Source organism: Brachyhypopomus gauderio, chromosome 17, assembly GCF_052324685.1.
Source record: "Brachyhypopomus gauderio isolate BG-103 chromosome 17, BGAUD_0.2, whole genome shotgun sequence".
Lineage (NCBI taxonomy): Eukaryota > Metazoa > Chordata > Actinopteri > Gymnotiformes > Hypopomidae > Brachyhypopomus > Brachyhypopomus gauderio.
In genome coordinates, this window is record NC_135227.1 from 10,689,282 (window position 1) to 10,712,070 (window position 22,789).

The following is a 22,789-nucleotide window of genomic DNA, read 5'->3' on the forward strand; positions in this document are numbered from 1 at the left end:
GAACATGAAATCCGATCCAGTGATTGGTTCTTGCAGGGAGTTTTGAAACGACGTCATCCAGGATCAGCTTTGCGGTACAGCCAGGTGTCGTAAATCAGCTCTGAGACTGACACTTACGAATTGCTCCTACACTTCGCTTAAAGTGAGACTGAGAGGCTTGATAACTAACTTTTAGTCTCAGCTTTTAACTAAGAATTATTTTAGACATAAGTCAATTCTTAGCAGCATTCTTAGGAGTAATTCTAAGAAGTTTGATAAATACGGGCCCTGGAAACATTGTTAAATCTAAAGTAGGCCTACTGCTAATTCTTACCATTAGGCCAGAGGTGTCCAACTCTGGTCTTCGAGGCTTCAAGCAATTAAGTAGTGAAGTAATGTTTCCTGGATTGTGGATAGCATTTTTTAGCAATTACTCAGCAATTGGCCCTTGTGCAAGTCTCTTCCATGGCATTTAAATGTATATAAACCTTATTTTAATTAAGCATTTCAAATCAAATAATTAAAGAAAAGTAATTTATTTATGCATGCTTTATTTAAATTATGGATCTTCAGGCATAGAAAATGACATCTTTTGAGGACTTGGTGTCTTAATTCGGGTCTTCATCACTTTCCTCCTTTTTTCGCATGCTTCAGGGCTTCCTTCTTCCTCTCTTCAGACGCGTAGCACTTCAACACAGGCGGATTAGGCTTGGGGCACTCAATTTTTTCAGCCGCGTAGCATACCACCGGCTTAGGAGGCTCCATGAGCCTTGGGTCCTGCCAACATTCACCATTAGTAATATCTCCAGAGTGATTAAACAAATACATATATGCAAATGTACACAATTAACTGCAGTAAAAAAAAATTACTGGGGGGGGGGGGGGGGGGACGACAGAGGGTAACATTACCTTTTGTGGCTCTGTTGCTATAATGTAAAAACAAAACAATGAAACATGGCGTTGTAATGCATCACTCCGCCCCCCTGTCAATCATTCCTCTCGTTTCCGTGTTTTTCCATTCCCTTGAATTCCCGTCTCCCTTATTTATTCTTGGGAACTCCCTAGTGTTGGTTTACTTTACCATGTATGTATTTAGAACCCATGTAAGTAGATGTGTTCGTTAGTTTGTCTTCCTGTTAGGTTCTTATCACTTCTTGTTAGGTTATGGTTTTGCTTAGTGTGTTGTGTAATCGATCAGTTTTCGGTACCACCGCAGATTTGATTGCTTTTGCTTTGATTGCTTTTTTTTTATTTTGAGCAGAGGATATATAATACAGCCATCAATACAACAATATAATAACACAATATTAAATTAACAACAAAACTAAAGTAATGACATTGTAAAATTTTCTTCTCTACTCAAAAAGGAGTGCGAGGAAGAAAACTTATGTAAAACAGATGTCTAAGCTGTTGTAGACTAACTCCATTATCTATCGCCCGGTTTTCCTTTGTCAGACCTTCGTTGCTGAAGAACTTTGTTTAGTGTTTTCTTTGTTCCCGCAAGATGCCTAGACGCTCACGCAATCGCGTTTCTAGTTTGTGGATAGGATGCGTTTCGCTTTGTTACCCTCCTGATGTCGCTGTTGTGTTAAACCTGTGTTCTCCCCCTAATTGTGCTCGCTGTTTGGGTCTGATTCATTACACGTGTTAATAAAAATCTTAATCTTGTCCTTGGACAGTGTACAACACTGTACAAACCTGAGCAGAAATCCTACGGCGTCTATCGTAGGTTGATTAGTTTCCCCCCCCCCAAGTGAAAAATCTATGAATGTTATTCAATTAAACAAAATACTCACTTGAGTTTGGATCACTCGGTGTTGGATCACTCATTATTAAGCTCGTAACAAGTCTGGTACTGCATGATAAAAGAGATGATTAAGCCATAGACTAAATTGATTTCTTTTTATAAAGCATGCTATATTTCTGCTATTGTGAACTTGATTCTGCAACTGTACTTCCTGTGATGGTACATCACATAATGCTTAGATTTTTTAAAAACCATTCTGGTATGTTACACATGCTGTCCTAATAAAGAACAAGTCTGGAAAGTACACAAGTGCATCTTACCTGTTGCTTCAGTGAGTCCACCTTTTGAAGGAGTACCCCTGCCTGTGCAAATTTATGTAGCTGCACCCTAAAACAGATAAGCAGGTAGAGACAAGTGTCCTGGTGAGCCAGTCCCTCAGCTCAAGGGAGACGCCCCCACACATGTGTGCGTGCACGCACACAATACACCCTGCCTCCCGTGCCCCCAATCACCATGTTATTGGCACAGAATCATCTGCACCTGTTCCTTTGCTTTCTACCATAGACCATATATGTAAGTGGACTGGATGACAATAGGTGAAAAGTGAAGCCGTTTTAGCTGCATGTTATGTTCTGTCAATTCTATAAGAGCCCTTTTTGCTATCTCTCCCAGTGGCTTTTGTTATAATAAACAGTTTATAGAAGTCATTTGGTGTTACTTAAAGGAGTGTGACAATGAGGTGCATGGAGAAGAAATGGCTGCATTCACTGACATCTAAAACATTGTGAATGTGCTCAACTTCAGTTGACAGCTGTATTAAACAAAATTTTTACCCTTTTAAGTGTGGGTTTACAATACTTTTGAGATTTTAAATAAACAATGTCATGTTGAGCAATAAATTGTTCTTCACAGTTCTTTCAGTAAGTGGATCAGTTTGATATTTGACTAGCTTGCTAACTTTAATCCCCTCACATTAGCAAACTATGCTAGCTAGCTAGGTACTTGAAGGACTTGACTTGAAGTCTTTCACATTAAACTTGAAACTAAAGGTTCATTAATTTTTTAAAAACTTTTTATATACTTTATTTGACTGTAAACAAAAAAAAAAAACCAAATGCAGATAAGACCCTAGTGCTGAAAGGCAAAAAAGCTAACCATGGAGACACTATGCTGTCCAAATCAGAGCTAGGGTTGCCACCTAGGTAACGTAAAATGTTACCGGAGGGGTTTAAAATGGACACATCGAGAGAGAAAAACAGATTTAAAGTGTGCAGAAACAGTCTGAATCGTGGTTTGAACTAACCTAGTTTTTTTTGCTGGGACCGAATATTAAAAAGAAGAAAAACCGGGACAGGCCGGGAAAACCGGGACAGGCACGTGAAAACCGGGACAGTCCCAGGAAAACCGGGACAGGTGGCAACACTAATCAGAGCTGTAATGTGAAGGTAGCCAAAATGACTCAAATCTGATTTGAAAATATCAGATCAGATCTCAACTCTGAAAATAGTCACTTCTTGTCACTTCAGGTGGGTAGTCTGAGCATGGGTGAAGTGCATTCAACATACGAGTCTCTGAAACCTTAAGGCTATCTGTAAAATTGTTAGCATTTTTAACTAAATTAATTTTTTTTTTACTTAAGTCCTTTTGGTAAATGTGTTCTTTATCCTGATAAGTGGTATTGAATGTTCTTATCTGTCTTGCAGACCTCGATCATTGGTTATCAGCCTGTGAGACATAAAAATATTAGCCTGTCGGCTCTTTACCTATATCATTGAATTCAGCTGTTACAAATAAAGCATTCAATGGAGATGTGATGACTTCTGACTCTTCAGTTACATCATAAAACGTAGCAGAATTCAACATTTGTTTTTGCCCTTTATACAATTTAGCTACTAGAGCTGAAACCTGAAGACTTGCATTGCTGAGGCCTGCTAGCACATGTTACTGCCCAACCTGCCGGTGACCTCACAGGCCTGTTTCCACATACTATTAAGTTTATCAGGAAGAACCTTATCAGACTTTAATGGTTTGGTGCTGGTTACTTTGGAGAAGGAATAATAAAAAAAATAACAATGTACTTTATACTTGAAATCTATGAAATTACCATCATCAAAGACAGGTGCCAATTCTGGAAAGCAAATGACACTCCTGTGGCATTAAACACACTAAACAGGGACTGAACCCCCTGTTAAGGAAATGGGAACACTGCGGGACTCTGAATAACATCACTCATCGTGGCATTACTGCTTTATAACTTAGAAAATACAATAGCACAAATGTTTCTTTAAACAAACCAGCATAAACGAGCAGAAATGTTTTTTCTATTTCTCATCACGAGGTGCCAGCTTCACGCAAGTAGGTGAGGCATGCTCAGTTTCTCTGCCACAGCTCTCAATTTGGCAATAACAACAGTCACATCATCATTAGAAAAGGCAGAAATGTAAAAAAAAACTCACCTGTACTGTTTAGCGTGCTATAGTCCTGTCCTGATTGGCTGCCTGAGGGGGAAAGCTGTGGAATCTGATTGGAAGACTGATGAAATCTAATTTGACTGTAGTGGAAGACCATGAAAATGCATTCTGCTCAGATTGCATTTTCAAAATGCATTTTGACACAGATTGAGCGCTGTTGGTATCGTAATGTTATTGTAAACAGGTGAGGCGCTATTTCCCCTTTAACGTTTGAATTTTTACATCTTTTTAGCATGGTGGTGAGGTTGAAAATTACATTTCAAATGCATTATCACAGAATGCAAATGCATATTAAGTTAATAATTGTCACGTTGAGGACCCCGGCGCCTCCCCTTTGGGCGTGTGTATACGTAGTCCACGTGCTTTGTCTGCGTCAGTGGAACTCCGTGGTGATGGCTATGTCGTGTGAATAATGTGTCTCACCTGTGAATCGTCTTGTAATCATGTGGGGCTAATGTGGTTTGTCTATTTAATGTGCGCTCGCGCAGTGTCCTGTGCTCGTCGTTGTCTAAGTCTGCACGTTGTGTGAATTGTGTGTGTTGCTCGTGCGCTATTGCACAATCTCTATTTGTTATTAAAAGTGACGTCTGCCTCGAAAGCAAGGATTCCCGTGTCTCGTCCTTCGCCCTGCCCGCGCACCACAATAATATTTTAATTATCTTTTTGATAAAACCTTTGCATGATCACATGAAACTTGACAATTCAAATTGGAAAATATATTTTCATTTAAATACAGGCACAAATAAAGCACCAAAATGTATATTTAAATGAAATATGAATTGATGTCTACCAAATTGCAAATGTAAATGGAATTATTGCATTTGAATTTGAATTTTGAGCTCAAAGTTGCTTGCATAAGTGGAACATGTAAATGCAAATTTAGGGTTACACTGCCATTTTGCGTATTAAATTTTCATTTTAATATTGATAAAGAATAACTTCCATAGAAATCTTCTTGTGAATCACTCCTCAGAAAGACACACAGGAAGATTTCTTGCCATTTTTTACACATGATTTCAAGTTTTAGGGTCATGTCACTACAGTTTATACCAACATTGTTGTAGTAGTAATTGTATTGTTTTATATTATCTTTGTCACGCTGAGCGCTGAGGGAAGGACGAGGCACAAGTCGGACCTTGTACAGGCTAACCACTTTTATTTCACACAAGTAGCGCAGACAGCGCACATATAATATTTAAACATATAACGTGGACTGACTCAAACAAAGACGAGCACGGGACACTGCGCGAATGCACATTAAATAGACAAACCACATAAGCTCCGAGTGATGACGAGACGAGCCACAGGTGAGACGAATGAACACATTCAGACGCATCCACAACCACGAAGATCCGCAGACGTCTAGACGTAGATGACATAAACACACGCCCAAAGGGGAGGGGTCAGGGGCTGTACCGTGACAATCTTACCTTAAAAAGTACATTTTACCAGACTCTGGCACCAGAAGGTTTTACCTTCTTAAGTTTTTGACTTGCTAGACATTCTAAGTTAGTTTTTTTCCCAAAAGATGAGAAATGCAAGGAGATGAACAAGGAGGCAATAAATAACCCATTTAGAGATTTAGTCCTTCAGGTGAACATAAGTCATTAAAGGAGTATTAAAGGAAATTATTAAAGGAAATAGAGTGTGTGGATATATAAATGGGTGTGTTACAAAACAGGGTGAGTGGATGTGTGGATGAGTGTATTAAAGTATACAGTGTGTGGCTATATGGATTGGTGCATAAAAAAAAGTTGGGACACTAAACAAATTGTGAATAAAAACTGAATGCAATGATGTGGAGATGGCAAATTTCACAGTGTCAACAAATGGTAAGAGTATCACCAATTCCACCATTGTTGCGCAGAAGGATAGTGCAGCAATACCAGAATGGTGTTATCCAGCGTAAAATAGCCAAGACTTTTAAGCCATCATCAACCATGCATAACATCATCAAAAGATTAAGAGAATTTGGAACAATCACTGTGCATAAAGGTCAAGGCCATAAAACTCTACTGGATGCTCGTGATCTCTGGGCCCTTAAATGTCACTGCACCTCAAACAGGTATGCCACTGTCAAGGAAATAACAGAATGGACTCAGGAATACTTCCAGAAATAAAATCAAATCAAATCAAAGTTTATTTGTATAGTGCTTTTCACAACACATGTTGTCACAAAGCGCTTTACAGGATTTACAGGGTTAACAATACTATGGGTTCAGAACCCTAATGAGCAAGCCAAAGGCGACAGTGGTGAGGAAAAACTCCCTATGATGGTGGGGAATAGGAAAGCATTGTCAGTGAACACAATCCACCCTGCCATCCGCCGTTGCCAGCTGAAACTCTACAGTGCAAAGAGGAAGCCATTTCTAAGCAAGCCCCACAAGCTCAGACATTTGCACTGGGACAGGGGGTTATTTAAAATGGAGTGTGGCAAAATGGAAGACTGTTCTGTTGGCAGAGTCACAATTTGAAGTTCTTTATGGAACACTGGGACGCCATGTCATCTGGACCAGAGAGGACAAGGATAACCCAAGTTGTTGTCAACGCTCCGTTCAGAACCCTGCATCACTTATGGTATGGGGTTGCATGAGTGTGGCATTGTGGCATGGACAGCTTGCATGTCTGGAAAGGAATCATTAATGCAGAGAACTATGTTCAGGTTCTAGAACAGGGGTGTCAAACTCATTTTCACTGCGGGCCACATTACATTTACATTTATGGCATTTAGCAGACGCTTTTATCCAGAGCGACTTACAAAAGTGCTATGTAGTTGCTTGGAATCTCCAAGGTAGAATAGATAGTCCTGAACACAAGGTACTCTAAGCTGGAAAAACCACTAGACGAAAGTCAAATGATACCTAACAATTATACCTGAATATACACATCCCCTGAGGAAAAAGACAGTAAACAATTCCTATAACCCAATTATGCACAATACCTGAGGAAAGAGACGATAAAGTACAATAGACAAAGCATAATTATGCAAAGTGCACTTGAAAGAGGTGGGTCTTCAGTCGGCGTCTGAAGACAGCAAGTGACTCCGATGTTCGGACACACAAGGGAAGTTCATTCCACCACCTTGGAGCCAGGACAGAGAAAAGTCTGGATGCTTGTCTCCCATGTGTCCTGGATGATGGAGGGTCAAGACGAGACATACTTGAGGCGCGGAGGGCTCTAGGTATGCATCTGGGTTTTACCATGGCCATCAAGTAAGGAGGAGCTGGACCATTCTTTGCTTTGTAGGCCAGCACCAGGGTTTTATATTTGATGCGGGCAGCTACCGGAAGCCAGTGGAGGGAGGACAGCAAGGGAGTGACATGGCTGAACTTGGGAAGGTTGAAGACCAACCGAGCTGCAGCGTTCTGGATCAGTTGCAGGGGTTTGATGGCATGCATAGGAAGACCAGCCAGTAGGGAGTTGCAGTAGTCCAGTCTTGAGATAACAAGGGACTGGACAAGGACCTGAGTGGCCTCCCTAGAGAGAAATGGCCGAATCCTCCGAATGTTGTGAAGGGCGAATCTGCATGATCGTGTTGTGTTAGCAACGTGGGCCGTGAAGGAGAGTTGATTGTCGACAACTACACCAAGGCTACGCGCTTCCATGGATGGAGTGATCACGGTGTTCTCGAATGAGATAGAAAGATCACGATGAGGACTGGCTCTTGCAGGGATGTACAGCATCTCTGTCTTGCTTGGGTTAAGCTTTAGGTGGTGAGCTGCCATCCAAGAGGCAATGTCTTTCAGACATGCAGAGATCACATCAGCATAATCGTTACCCACGGAGGGCCATATGTAACTTATAAATGTACCTACTCCACAATGTTAAATAACTCTGAATTTATTACTTATTCAAGTTACAAATATTACAGATATATTTGCGTAAATGTAAAAAAAATGTTAGCTTGTTGCTGTTATTATAACATAAATCCTGTAAAATTTGTTAGGTTATGAAACCCATATTACTCCATCAATCAACGATCAAACTATGCAAGTGAATAAAGAAAAATTGATCAAATTTATCACATTTACTTTGATAAAAACTTGAAATATCAAATTACTGTGAAAATAGCGATTGTGCTTCAAAAATGCTCCCTCTGAAAAAGACTGAAGCCCGGCGATTTCTTTAGCCACAACAAAGCAGCTTTTACTGCCATTTCGTTTGTGGTTGTGAACACATTCTGTTGCGATCGCAGTTTGCTTTTTAATTCTTTGACAATTAGTCGTTTTTCTTGATGACTAATTTTGGCATACTTAGCTCCGTGTTTGGTCGCAAAATGCCGACATATATTGTACTCTTTGACAACTGCCACCGCTTCATACCCGTTTTTCTCCTTGAAGCGCAAACATCGCTTTCCCATCTTTCTTGAAACACCCTTCTATCTGCATCGATGTTTCTCTTCCTGGACATTTTGGGATCGTTATTTGTATTTCCCAATTACACTTATTGGGGAAAATCGCATCGATATGGAAACACTGCAGTGTCGAGATGCCGTCAATTCACGGGTAACATAATTGTGGGAAATGTAGTTTTTGCTCACTTTTACTTTTTTTTTTTTTTTGACAATTTGGCTTTTTAAGCTCTCGCGGGCCACATAAAATGACGCGGCCTTGAGTTTGGCACCTCTAGAACAACATATTGTAGTGTCGGGCCATGGGAGGTACCGGAGAGTGACTGTAATACCCATGAGCCCCAGCGCCCCAGGAGTGTTGTATGTTATGTAAGTTTATGCCTTTGTGTTATGAGTTGTTGTTATCCTTCATATGTGCCGTTAGTGTTAGTCACCTCAGTCCATTTCATGTACTTGTGCCTTACCTGAGTCTCCCTTCCACCTATGTGTAATGTGATTGTCATAATGCTAGTCCCCATGTTGCATGTGTGAATTTAGCTGTTAGCTCCATGTGATTGCACGCGCATTGAGTTTTTCTGTCTTGGCATTAATAAAGCCAATCATAAGACAAGATAGGCCTGCCTACGACCTCTTCTCTCCACACCACACCACAATATTCTCCCATCTAGAATTTCAGGGAAGACCCTGCATTTTTCAACAAGATAATGCCAGACCACATTCTACAGCGATCACAACATCATGGCTACGTAGGAGAAGGATCCGGGTACTGAAATGGCCAGCCCAGGGCTTAACTTGTAAATCAAACGTTGCCAGAACGCAAGCGTAAATTGTTACACTGGCGATATATTATTTTGCCGGATCGAGACGCTTCAAAATGAAAGCGTTCCCGGATCCTGTTCTGGCAGGATCCGTCTCAAATTAAGCCCTGGGCCAGCCGGTAGTCCAGATCTTTCACCTATAGAGAACATTTGGCGCATCATAAAGAGGAAGGTACAACAAAGAAGGCCCAAGACAATTGAACAGTTAGAGGCCTGTATTAGACATGGAGAGCATTCCTATTTCTAAACTTGAGAAACTGGTCTCCTCTGTCCCCAGACGTCTATTGGTTGTTGTAAGAAGGAGGGGATGATGCCACACATTGGTAAAATGGCCTTGTCCCAACTTTTTGGGATTTGTTGATGCCATGAAATTTTGAAACAACATATTTTCCCCTTAAAATGATACGTTCTCTCGGTTTAAACTTTTGATACGTGATTTGTGTGCTATTCTGAATAAAATATTATATGATGGCACCTCCACATCATTGCATTCAGTTTTTATTCACAATTTGTTTAGTATCCCAACTGGTTTTTAGTGTTTTTGGAATCCGGTTTGTAGATAAGCTTTATGTCAACTTAAGTTTCCTTTGTTTCAGCTGCTGTAAGCTGTTAAATTATTAGCATAAAGGTTTTTAGACATTGACCATTAGAGTAAATCTCTCCTAAACCCTGCATTAAAGAAAGTCTCTGGAGACTGAGTACATGTTTGGAGCACCAGCTCTGGAAATTGAAGTCCCTAATGACAGTATGGGGCTGTGAGTCACTCTGAGGAAACCATATAAAAGTGTATAAAAACTAATATCTTCTGTTCTGCAGAATGACTAACAGGTGAGACACAGAGGTAGTATTTGCCATTTTTATCCCTATATTAAACCTAAATAAAAAAAAATAGACAAACCACAAAAATATATATTTCTGTGCAATAATTGCAATCAGATAGTATTGTCTGTATTTAAGCATAATCATCAAGCTTCACACCATTATGCTTTATTTTAGCTCCCAAATGAATTGAAATTAATTTTCAGTCATAATGTCCTGCTAATCAACTAGACATCTTTTTTCATAATATAAATATATTTTGACTCTTCATGACTGCATGTGCCTACATTTTGGAATAGTACTGGTCCTCTGTTTACATGCTTCTCTCTTTAACAGTATGAAGTGTTGTCAGCGATTGCTTGTTGGTTTGCTGGTGCTGTCATGTGTGTTCAGGGTCAGTGTGAGCCAACACTGGTCATACGGTTGGCTGCCTGGTGGAAAAAGGAGTGTGGGTGAACTAGAAGCAACATTTAGGGTAAGAAACTACTTACTAGTTTTATGTAGCCTATACTGTTATTGCTTTCCACTCCTGTAATGTGCTGACTATATTTGGATTGTCTACTGCTTCAACCTTTATATTGTTCAAGATTAGATTTTCAACAGCTTCTAGTGGAAAATCTAACCACTTTTACATTTATTTTTTTCCAATTCCTGACTCCTATACTGTACAGACAAATATGGCCCATGTACAACCATAGAAATCTATTCTCTCTGAAAAAGATATGCTGAAGCTCCTCTGGGAGAAACATTTGACAATGAACTGCAACTGAAATGTCTGTGTAGTCATGGGCGCAGATGGAAATTCTGAAGTGAGGGGGACCAAGCTGTACAATTAGGCCTGTGTTGAAAAAATCGATTTTCCGATTCAGAATCGATTCGCATAAGATGATCTGATAATCGATTCGTACGTCCAAAGATCGATTTTTTAGTGAACTTTTACCCCCGCCTCGTCACTGAATTCACGCAGGCGTGCTCGGTCTAACTAACTGTAAAACAACATGGCGTCGGAGGATCGGTCTAACTAACTGTAAAACTGACATGGCGTCGGTTACGGTCGGGGACCGTAACGTGACAGTTCTGTTATTATATTCGCACTTTAAAGAAAAATACACGTTTACATTTTATACTTTCAGTTTATTAAGTGTGAGCACTTTTAAAATAAAAATGCATTTGGTAGCAACAGCTTTTGGGTGAATTCTTAATTATTTCAATCATAATAATAATGCACTGGTTAGTGTCCCAGTAGGAGTCCACTGTTGCAGATGTAGACACCTCAAAGATGTCCTCTGTTTATTGTCCAGCCGTCAGTAACTACCAACTACCAGTAACTATTTGCTGATTAATATCGATATAATACTAGTTTTAACATGTTGCTTCTGTACATAGTCAGGAAACAGCTCAAATACATTTTTAATAACACTAAACCCCGAATTGGATCGAATCGGATCGAATCGATTAAGGGCGTACTCACACTAGGCACGGTTTGCTCGTTCCGTGCTGGGGCCCGGTTATCCCCCCTCCCCACTCCCCCTCTGGCCTCCGTCCCCAGTGCCATCTGCGCCCCTGTGTGTAGTCATTTTATTTCTATGCTTGAAATTGACCCAATAATTCTTTTTGTAGTCACACCTAAAATGCTTCTTTAGGTTATTATCTATAAGTTATAATAGCAAATGTTATTTTCAGTAGTACTTGGCTTTAATTGTAACTTTTACATTTTGCATTGTTATTTGGCAAAAATAACCCATTAACACATCTATTTTTGAAAGCATTCTTAATTTGCAGCCTCCTTTCCACACAGGCATATAGTTTTGCTCATGTGTATTTACTGTATATAACATTTCTGTTTGGACAGAGTTCCTTCACCAGCAACAACAACAGACGGATCTCTGTCCATACAATTCAATAAAAGGACTCTAAATTTATTTAATGTAAAACTATCCAATAAAAGAATATGTACAAAAAGAATATGTACATGTAAGTACATGTGCACCTATTGTTTTCCTGTATATATCATTATATATCAATTAAGTAGACCTGGGCCCGTATTTATCAAACTTCTTATAATTACTCTAAGAATGCTGCTAAGAACTGACTTATGTCTAAAATAATTCTTAGTTAAAAGCTGAGACTAAAAGTTAGTTATCAAGCCTCTCAGTCTCACTTTAAGCGAAGTGTAGGAGTAATTCTTAAGTGTCAGTCTCAGAGCAGATTTACGACACCTGTCTGTGCCGCAAAGCTGATCCTGGATGACGTCGTTTCAAAACCCCCTGCAAGAACCAATCACTGGATCGGATTTCATGTTCAATAACATTTCCTGTGAAATGTCAAGATAAAATTCAGAAAATGTTGAAATACCTTCACATTTAACTTAATAATGTTGCAGTCATAATTTTTGTGAAATTACAAAGCATATTTACATAGTTAATAAATAATCCATTAAAAAAATATTTCATATCTACCTTTAAGTATGTGACATGCACTGGTATGTATAATTTTCCCTTCTTTCTTTTGTTATTCATATATTTTCTCACATTTATTTTGGATACTGCATACATTCTAACCGAATCACATTCAGGCGGAGGACCACCGGGCAAGCCTCTTAGCGCATTTTGTGAGGTGGTGCAGCGTATCATGGGGGAAGACACTGGTGATCTGTGGAGTGGAGGGGGTCAGGATCCTGCATTAATGAAATTCTAAAACATATCTCAAAGACAAGGTTTTTTTATCATTTATTTAGATTTGCACACAAACACTGTGATGCTAATTGTCACTTCAAAATAATTGCATCCGTCAGTAATAAAGAAGCTGCTCGTGCTTCCGACCCTGCTGGTTTGAGCGCAGATTCTCCATCTGGCCCTCCCTCTCTGACAGCGCTTCCAAACACCTCCAGTCATGAATGGCCGGAGGAAAAGTGAGCGTCTGAAGGAAGTCTGGCAGAGGACTCACTCCCAAATGACATACATTAACTGACAAGTCAGAAGTCAAAGCTTAAAATTAAAGTATTAAAATCACAGCATGAATATTAATTACACTCTTGCACGAAAAAAATGAAAGGAAGGAAAAAATTTAAACCCATGCTTATCTTAATGCCTAATTATTGTGCATATTTGTGCATTGTGCATATTTATGTGCATATTTATACATCTATATGTGACGCTGGCGTGCCGGAGGAAGCAAGAGACACGACGAGCGTCTTGGAGTGCACAAAAAACGTTTAATTAACACAGACAAGATGAGTCCAGCACAAGAGACGCAAGCACGCTGACGCGATGCTTGCATAGGCATGAACTATAGACAAAGACGAGCACAAGACACCGCGCTAACGCACATTAAATAGGTGAATAACACAGACCCACGTGACCTCGAGACAAGGCACAGGTGTAACAAACGAACACGCTCACAAACAACCCACGCCCACGGAAGTACAAACATGGACATAACGACACGCAGACAACGTAACGGCACGCCCACAGGGAAGGGTCCGGAGCTGTGACCGTGACAGAACCCTCCGCCTTGGGGGCCGTGCTTCGGTCGGACGCGTGGGGTGCAGCGCGACTGGTCGACCACTTGGGGGCAGCACACCTGGCGGACGCGCGAGGTGCAGCGCGACTTGTGTTCCGCTTGGAGGCAGCACGGCCGGCGGGTCTCACGGCACCCTTCCTCCCGGGTTTGTGACTCCCTCCTCCGGGAGAACCGTAGGGGCTTGCTGCTCGATAGGCCTGCCGACACTCCCTCTCCGGGAATCCCCCGTAGGAAGACCCTCCTTTGCCAGGCCAGCCCCCTTTGGAACCGGTATCGGGGGTGGTGTCCATCTCTGGCTCCTCCTCCTCGGCCACGCTCCAGTCCATGGACCGAGCGGGGGTCTCGCATCGGGAGTGGTCCATGGGCTCCTCCCCGCAGGAATCCCCACTCCCCGACGCGAGCGAACTGTCCGGTCCGCTCCCTCCCCCTTTGTATACCGTCGGGAGCGAACACACAGACGGAGGGCTTTCCCCCTCGCTCTCCTCGCCGTAGTCGGATGGGAGGGGACTGACGTCATCCCCTCCGTAACGAACGGTGCTCTTCGAGCATACGGACGGGGAATACTCCTCGGAGTCCGTCCCCTCCGTCTCTTCCTCCGACGGTGGGAGACTGCTCTCCTCTCCCCCGTAACACACAGTGCTCTTTGAGCACATCGAGGGGAAATAGGACTCGTCCTCTTCCTCGCTTGGGGAGCCCGCTTCCTCGAACTCCTCCTCGGGAGGGGTGAGGGAAAAGGCGCCCGCGCTCACCATAATCGGCTCATCGGTCTCCTCCTCCTCGGGGAAGACCGGGAGCAGTGCGCCGTCTTCCTCTCTTTCACAGCTGCCCGTTGCACGAGGTGGCAGGTCCACGGACGCGGGGTTCTCTCTCTCCCTCCACACGCGCCTCGCGGTCTGGCGGAAGCATTCCGCCGTCTCTGCGTCCTTCGCGTCCCGTGCCGCGCAGAGCATGTACGCGCAGAACGGGTCCTGCTCCATGGTCCGCTCGGTGACGGGGACATCATGCCGCCGCGCTGGGGAAGCACCGAGGCGACGTCGGCCTTTCTTCTTCCCCTTTGCGCGCTTGGCGTATCCGGGCATCTGGATCGGCTCGTCTTTATGTGACGCTGGCGTGCCGGAGGAAACAAGAGACGACGAGCGTCTTGGAGTGCACAAAAAACGTTTAATTAACACAGACACGATGAGTCCAGCACAAGAGACGCAAGCACGCTGACGCGATGCTTGCATAGGCATGAACTATAGACAAAGACGAGCACAAGACACCGCGCTAACGCACATTAAATAGGTGAATAACACAGACCCACGTGACCTCGAGACAAGGCACAGGTGTAACAAACGAACACGCTCACAAACAACCCACGCCCACGGAAGTACAAACATGGACATAACGACACGCAGACAACGTAACGGCACGCCCACAGGGAAGGGTCCGGAGCTGTGACCGTGACACTATAAAATTGAAATGTGTATCTAAAATGAAGGTTCGCACGCGTCTCTGTCTTCTCAGTGCCATCTCAGCCCCCTGGTGTCAACTCTTTTTTTTTTTTTTTTTTTTTATGGCCCACCTCCACCCCCCCATCTTTGGAGGACAACTTTGTTTTTATGTACAGATTTAAATGGCAATTATAACAATTTTGTATAATATATAGTGTAGTGATAACAATATATAATATAGTGATAACAATATGCAAAGTGATAATTATTGGGGTTAGGTGGACCAAGAAAAGAGGGGGAGAGAAAGAATAAAAAGGGAAAAGACAAAGAGGCAGGAAAAGAAAGAAAGAAAAGAAAAAAAAACTCTCTGGTGTCAACTCTTAACGACTTATGAGTCCTCTGGAGCAGTCTTAACTTTTTGGGAGAGTAAGAGTGATTCTTATACTTGAGAGTTTTGATAACAGGCACTTACACTTAACTCTGTGAGTAGGAGCAAATCTAAGAATTTTCAGCACTTAAGTCCAAAATTCCACTCTAAGAAGTTTGATAAATACGGGCCCTGGTCCTCACTTGATCCAATGTAAAATTGGCTCAAAATGAAAACATTGTTTAATGTCAAAACCTAAAGAGTGATCTGAGTGCATTCAATTAGATGCTTTTTGGAAGGGACATAGAAGAAACAAAGTGGAAGTCAGATTTCAAGCCAGCAACAGTGCCTCTAATTTTCCTTCCTCTATGGCAGCAATACAGGCAAAGGCCACTGGAGGTGGAAGACACCAAAATTTGACAAAACACTGCACAGCATCCCAATAGTATACGGCGCGAGACTGGGAGACTCTCTCACCATGGCTCTCTCATCCTGGCTGCACCGCGCTGGTGAAGTTCCGTTATAGTATCGCGTAATTTGATAGGAATTTCAAAATAAAAGTAATAAATGAGAAGCTTAAAATTTTATTTATTTATTTTTTTTAGCAAATTTACCGTTTCTACATAAATAACTACATATACTAGTTATACCTTCACTCTTTGTATTTACGAAACATCCCATATGGCATTATAAGGATGTTTGCAAAGGATTTGAAAACTTCAATGCACATTAAACTTAATGTTTTGCAGATAAAATTCAGGTAGAAATACATGAAAACACAAACAAAAGATTTCCATTTAGAACTTTATTTTTGCAAAAGCCCCATGGCTTCCCCTCTTTAAACACTGTTCAATTTACAGTTGATTGGTATTCCCAAGTTGTCAAGCACCTCTGCCATAAAATGGTGCATGTCTTGCACAGATTCAAAGCCAAACACGAAAGGGTCCATTACATCACTTTGATCGTCCTCATAATGCCAGGCTTCTGTCCAAACAATAAAATATTACACAACTATAATAGGTTAACCCATTATAGACGAAATTATTAAAATTAAAATTAGATGAGACAAGCAGACTGATGGTAGTTATATATATATATAAATGATCAAGCAGCATTACTAAATTAATTAAATTAATATACATCTCCTTCCACTGTTATTATCTATTTACTTTCACAGTATCACACATTGCAGAATTTAGGATGTACATTGTTCCCATGCGAAGTTTACAATGCAGATAACTTAACAGGCTATTCTTAAATGTTTTCCTCTCCATAAAGTAACTTTATGAACATATACACTGCCAATACAAGACTAGAATGTAAGATTCGTTTGTGTACAAAAACGAGGTATTTCAACTTGCACTAAACGCTGGCGTCGGCCATTGTTTTGCACACAAACGAGCATGCGCGATATCAGGAACGCGTTTATGCCATGGCCAGGCAGCCATGCACAAGCAGCCACGGGGAGGTGGTCTCTTTTCTCGAGCCGTACCCTCCTCCAGCATCTTGCTGTCAACCTTCAGTTAGACTTCAACCACTCCTGAAAAGACAGGGTGCAGTGCTCCTCTATGTACTTGCACCCACATTGTGGTTCATTGGCTCTGAGTACCTACCTATCTTTAGACACAGACTATATACACACCTCTTCAATGTGTGCCTAAAAACTGCGGTAAAGTTGGTTTCACGTTCGCATATTCAGAATTCGTTCTTCAATAGCTTTAAGACAATTATAGCAAAAGTGCCAAAATATAAAAATTCTAATTTCTGGCAACATAAACAACCAACTACAACTCTGTTTACGTCAGGAATATGCGTATTTTAATTGTAGATAACATGTTATTTTAAATGTACTGCTGTCGCCTCTGCAACGTCTAAGGCACCATCTACAAATTACCTTAACACGGTTAACACGGACGCAAGTGGCGGTCTTAAAGGTTCCAGAGCACTGGGCACTTTTTTTTTTCTTTCAATAATTTCAATATCTTTTCAATGGTCCACCATAAGACCACCAAACAAGTTGTTTTCCACAAAGTGCATTCTAAAGAACAATCTACAACTCAGATATGGGTTTTTCTACCTCTTACCTATTTGTGGTGGTGAGTTTTAATCTAAGAATTTCAATAGCTTTTAAACGGTCCATCATAAGACCACGATTCAGGTTGTATTACATAAAGGGCATCCTAAACAACAACCTACAACACAGATATGGGTATTTCTATCTCTTACCTATTTGTGGTGGTGAGTTTTCATCTTATAATTTCAATAGCTTTTAAACGGTGCATCATAAGAGCACCAATCAAGTTGTATTACATAAAGGGCATTCTGATCAACAACCTACAACACAGATATGAATATTTCTACCTCTTGTCTATTTGTGGTGGTGAGTTTTCATCTAAGAATTTCAATAGCTTTTAAACGGTCCATCATAAGACCACCATTCAGGTTGTATTACATAAAGGGCATCCTAAACAACAACCTACAACACAGATATGGGTATTTCTATCTCTTACCTATTTCTGGTGGTGAGTTTTCATCTTATAATTTCAAAAGCTTTTAAACGGTGCATCATAAGAGCACCAATCAAGTTGTATTACATAAAGGGCATTCTAATCAACAACCTACAACACAGATATGGCTATTTCTACCTCTTGTCTATTTGTGGTGGTGAGTTTTCATCTTATAATTTCAATAGCTTTTAAACGGTGCATCATAAGAGCACCAATCAAGTTGTATTACATAAAGGGCATCCTAAACAACAACCTACAACACAGATATGGGTATTTCTATCTCTTACCTATTTCTGGTGGTGAGTTTTCATCTTATAATTTCAATAGCTTTTAAACAGTCCATCATAAGACCATAAAACAAGTTCTTTTTTATTAAGGGCATCTTAAACAACAACCTACAACTCAGATATGGGTATTTCTAGCTCTTATCTATTTGTGGTGGTGAATTTTTATCTTATAATTTCAATAGCTTTTAAACGGTGCATCATAAGACCACCAAACAAGTTGTATTACATAAAGGGCATTCTAATCAACAACCTACAACACAGATATGGCTATTTCTACCTCTTGTCTATTTGTGGTGGTGAGTTTTCATCTTATAATTTCAATAGCTTTTAAACGGTGCATCATAAGAGCACCAATCAAGTTGTATTACATAAAGGGCATTCTAATCAACAACCTACAACACAGATATGAATATTTCTACCTCTTGTCTATTTGTGGTGGTGAGTTTTAATCTAAGAATTTCAATAGCTGTAACGTGGCTTGCGCCACGGAGCGAGAGGACGGACACAAGTGCTGAGAAGAGCGAGATTTATTCAGGGGAATACCGTAATCATCGTCGGATAGCCAGGCAGGGTCGATAACAGGAGGGCAGTCCGTAAAACAGGCAAAGACAGGCATCACAAGACAGGGGGCACGGAAAACAGGAGAAACACGAAAACGGTCAGGCACAGAGAACAGCGGTGGGATAAACACGATCACAAATGAATTCAAAATACCGGACAAAGGACAAGGGAGACTCAGGGGCTTTTATACACAGAACTAAACTAGGGACAGGTGATGACAATGACACAGGGGCGTGGTAACAAACGAGGGATTCATAAAACTAACGAGCAGGGCGGGACAAACGGGCAAGAACACAGACACGAGGGAACCCAGAGTGACAGCTAGGAGAGGGGGCGTAGCCGCACGTGACAATAGCTTTTAAACGGTGCATCATAAGACCACCATTCAGGTTGTATTACATAAAGGGCATCCTAAATAACAACCTACAACACAGATATGGGTATTTCTATCTCTTACCTATTTGTGGTGGTGAGTTTTCATCTTATAATTTCAATAGCTTTTAAACGGTGCATCATAAGAGCACCAATCAAGTTGTATTACATAAAGGGCATTCTAATCAACAACCTACAACACAGATATGGCTATTTCTACCTCTTGTTTATTTGTGGTGGTGAGTTTTCATCTTATAATTTCAATAGCTTTTAAACGGTGCATCATAAGAGCACCAATCAAGTTGTATTACATAAAGGGCATCCTAAACAACAACCTACAACACAGATATGGGTATTTCTATCTCTTACCTATTTCTGGTGGTGAGTTTTCATCTTATAATTTCAATAGCTTTTAAACAGTCCATCATAAGACCATAAAACAAGTTCTTTTTTATTAAAGGCATCTTAAACAACAACCTACAACTCAGATATGGGTATTTCTAGCTCTTATCTATTTGTGGTGGTGAATTTTTATCTTATAATTTCAATAGCTTTTAAACGGTCCATCATAAGACCACCAAACAAGTTGTATTATACAAAGTGCACCCTAAATAACAACCTACAACTTTTATATGGGTATTTCTACCTCTTACCTATTTGTGGTGGTGAGTTTTAATCTTATAATTTCAATAGCTTTTAAACGGTCCATCATAAGACCACCAGTCAGGTTGTATTACATAAAGTGCATTCTAAACAACAACCTACAACACAGATATGTTGTGAAAAGCGCTATACAAATATATTTGATTTGATTGGATATGGGTATTTCTACCTCTTACCTATTTGTGGTGGTGAGTTTTAATCAAAGAATTTCAATAGCTTTTAAACCATCCATCTTAAGAGTACCAAACAAGTTGTATTACATTAAGTACATGATGACCAGCGACCTACAACACAGATATGGGTATTTCTACCTCTTATCTATTTGTGGTGGTGAGTTTTTATCTTATAATTTCAATAGCTTTTAAATAGACCATCATGAGACCATAAAACAAGTTCTCATATATTAAGGGCATCCTAAACAAAAACCTACAAACCTTATATGTGTATTTCGACCTCTTGTCTATTTGGGGTGGTGAGTTTTAATCTTATAAGTTCATTAGCTTTTAAACGGTCCATCATAAGACTACCAAACAAGTTGTATTATACAAAGTGCACCCTAAATAACAACCTACAACTCTAACGTGGGTATTTCTACCTCTTGTCTTTTTGTGGGGGTGAGTTTTTATCTAAGAATTTCAATAGCTTTTAAACAGTGCATCATAAGTGCACCAATCAAGTTGTTTTACATAAAGGGCATCCTAAACAACAACCTACAACTCGGACATGGGTATTTCTACCACTTACCTATTTGTGGTGGTGAGTTTTAATCTAAGAATTTCAATAGCTTTAAAATGGTCCATCATAAGACCATAAAACAACTTGTTATATATTAAGGGCATCCTAAGCAACAACCTACAACTCAGATATGGGTATTTCTATCTCTTAGCTATTTGTGGTGGTGAGTTTGTCTAATAATTTCAATAGCTTTTAAATGGTACATCAGAAGACCACCAAACAAGTTGTATTACATAAAGGGCATCCTAAACAACAACCTACAACTCAGACATGGGTATTTCTACCTCTTACCTATTTGTGGTGATGAGTTTTTATCTTATAATTTCAATAGCTTTAAAACGGTCCATCATAAGATCATAAAACCACATGTTATATATTAAGGGCATCTTAAGCAACAACCTACAACTCCCATATGGATATTTCTACCTCTTACCTCTTTGTGGTGGTGAGTTTTTATCTTATAATTTCAATAACTTTTAAACGGTCCATCATAAGACCATAAAACAAGTTGTTATATATTAAGGGAATCTTATAAAACAACTTACAACTCAAATATGGTTATTTCTACCTCTTGTCTATTTGTGGTTGTGAGTTTTAATCTTATCATTTCAATAGCTTTTAAGTAGTCCATCAAAAGAGCACCAACCAAGTTGTATTACACAAAGGGTATCCTAAACAACAACCTACAACTCTTACATAGGTATTTGTACCTTGCACCAATTTGAGGTACTCAGACTTTAGGCCTATATGGTCCATCATAAGAGCACTAAACAAGTTGTATTACACAGTGCATCCTAAACAACAACCTACATCTCAGACATGGGTATTTGCAGGTGCTGTTCATAAAATCAGAGTAATATGAAAAGCTATTGAAATAATTAGATTAAAACTCACCACCACTATTAGGTAAGAGGTAGAAATACCCATATCCGAGTTGTAGGTTGCTGGTCATCATGGACTTAATGTAATACAACTTGTTTGGCGCTGTTCTGATGGACCGTTTAAAAGCTTTTGAAATTCTTAGATAAAAAACTCACCACCACAAGTAGACAAGAGGTAGAAATACCCATGTCTGAGTTGTAGGTTGTTGTATAGGATGTACTTAATGTAATACAACTTGTTTGGTGCTCTTATGATGGACCACTTAAAAGCTATTGACATTTCCAAACAAACACTGACCACCACAAATAGGTAAGAGGTAGAAATACCCATATGAAAGTTGTAGGTTGTTATTTAGGGTACACTTTGTGTAATACAACTTGTTTGGTGCTCTTATGATGGACCGTTTAAAAGCTATTGAAATTATTAGACAGAAACTCACCACCACAAATAGGTAAGAGATAGAAATACCCATATCTGAGTTGTAGGTTGTTGCTTAGGATGCCCTTAATATATAACAAGTTGTTTTATGGTCTTATGATGGACCGTTTTAAAGCTATTGAAATTATAAGCTAAGAACTCACCACCACAAATAGGTAAGATATAGAAATACCCATATCTTAGTTGTAGGTTGTTGTTTAGGATGCCCTTTATGTAATACAACTTGTTTGGTGCTCTTATGATGGACCACTTAAAAGCTATTGACATTTCCAGACAAACACTGACCACCACAAATGGGTAAGAGGTAGAAATACCCATATGAAAGTTGTAGGTTGTTATTTAGGGTACACTTTGTGTAAAACAACTAGTTTGGTGGTCTTATGATCGACCATTAAAAAGCTATTGAAATTATAAGATTAAAACTCACCACCACAAAGAGGTAAGAGGTAGAAATACCCACATCTGTGTTGTAGGTTGTTGTTTAAGATGCCCTTAATATATCAGAACTTGTTTTATGGTCTTATGATGGACCGTTTAAAAGCTATTGAAATTCTTAGATTAAAACTCACCACCGCAAATAGGTAAGAGATAGAAATACCCATATCTGTGTTGTAGGTTGTTGCTTAGAATGCACTTTATGTAGTAGAACTTGATTGGTGCTCTTATGATGGACCGTTTAAAAGCTATTGAAATTCTTAGATTAAAACTCACCACCACAAAGAGGTAAGAGGTAGAAATACCCATATCTGTGTTGTAGGTTGTTGCTTAAGATGCCCTTTATGTATGAGAGCTTGTTTCGTGGACTTATGATGCACCGTTTAAAAGCTATTGAAATTC

The 22,789-nt window shown here is 40.1% G+C and overlaps 2 long non-coding RNA genes across 3 annotated transcripts; one reads left to right on the forward strand and one right to left on the reverse strand.

Moving 5' to 3' along the window:
• Positions 1-513: 513 nt before the first annotated feature.
• On the reverse strand, positions 514-4,197 carry LOC143480935 (uncharacterized). Of its 2 annotated transcripts, XR_013121919.1 has the most exons (5): positions 4,183-4,197; positions 2,047-2,113; positions 1,776-1,834; positions 889-905; positions 514-756 (listed from the first exon to the last, which is right to left on the reverse strand). It is a non-coding gene; the product is annotated as an uncharacterized LOC143480935 (long non-coding RNA). The 2 variants fall into 2 exon arrangements; XR_013121918.1 differs by lacking the exon at positions 4,183-4,197 and having other exon boundaries at positions 2,047-2,129.
• A 141-nt stretch (positions 4,198-4,338) lies between these two features.
• On the forward strand, positions 4,339-15,926 carry LOC143480936 (uncharacterized). The gene is made up of 3 exons (XR_013121920.1): positions 4,339-4,381; positions 10,579-10,660; positions 15,883-15,926. It is a non-coding gene; the product is annotated as an uncharacterized LOC143480936 (long non-coding RNA).
• The last annotated feature ends 6,863 nt before the right edge of the window (positions 15,927-22,789 follow it).